Below are 1,067 nucleotides of genomic sequence, written 5' to 3'. Positions count from 1 at the left end.
TGGCTGTACACTCCTCGCAGCCGTACACTACTCGCAGCCGTAAACCCTCACAGCCGTGAACGGCTTCGGCCGTATACTCTTCGGATCTTATCTTCTCGGAAACCGAACCTTATCGTATTGGAACTTGTTCACGGTCGTAAACTCTAGCCGACCTCGGACCATAAACGAGGTTCACGGTCGTAAACCCTCGAACCGTGAACCCTCGCATATATATATATATATATATATATATATATATATATATATATATATATATATATATATATATATATATATATATATATATATATATAGATTTCCTTCATTTTTCCTTCATTTCTCACATCTTCCAGCCAAGAATTCTCAAATTCTCTCAAGTATCATCCACCAAGAACATCATGTCTCCTCAAGAACACACCAAGATCATCCTTGTTCATCTTATTCAACTTATTAAACACTAGTTCATCACGTAATCTAACAGGTATCAATTCTTGATCTTGTCATCACTTCAATAATACCCTTCCATCTTCAATTATTAGGCTAAAATCCATTGATTTTACTAGTTTTCACGAAGAACGCAAAGAACACGAAGAACAAGCCCCTCAAAACCTTTGAATCTTCTTAAAAAACTGGTCTAGAATCATCAAGTGTTCTTCATCCTTCAAGAACACTCTTGGCCGTAAACTCTCCTGGCCGTAAACTCGTGGCCGTAAACTCTCCTTGCCGTAAACTCCTGGCCGTAAACTCATTTCAGTCTCCAATCTAGCTTCAAACACTTCAATTTGTAAGTTATACTTACAAATTAGTCCGGTTTCTAATCATTCCTATGATTATTTTAGCTAATTGGATGCATATATACTATACAAATCATTATATAGGACTTGTTTTCTTACGGGATTTCACTCGTGGAACTAAGCATCCTATATCAAATCATCTTTTGAATCACCTACAAAAGGTGAGTTCATACCCTCGTATTTTCATAGTTCCGTTTTAAAGGGGGGGGGGGGAATACAAGTCTAACACAAAGACTTTGTGTTGTAAACAAATGGTTTCAAATATCTTATCAAAATGGATTTCAGTTATCATCA

The sequence above is a fragment of the Lactuca virosa genome, chromosome 3, assembly GCF_052849685.1.
Source record: "Lactuca virosa cultivar CGN04683 chromosome 3, Lactuca_virosa_CGN04683_v6, whole genome shotgun sequence".
In the NCBI taxonomy this organism is placed as follows: Eukaryota; Viridiplantae; Streptophyta; class Magnoliopsida; order Asterales; family Asteraceae; genus Lactuca; species Lactuca virosa.
The sequence above is the reverse complement of the archived record's forward strand: the minus strand, read 5'-3'. Positions refer to the sequence as shown.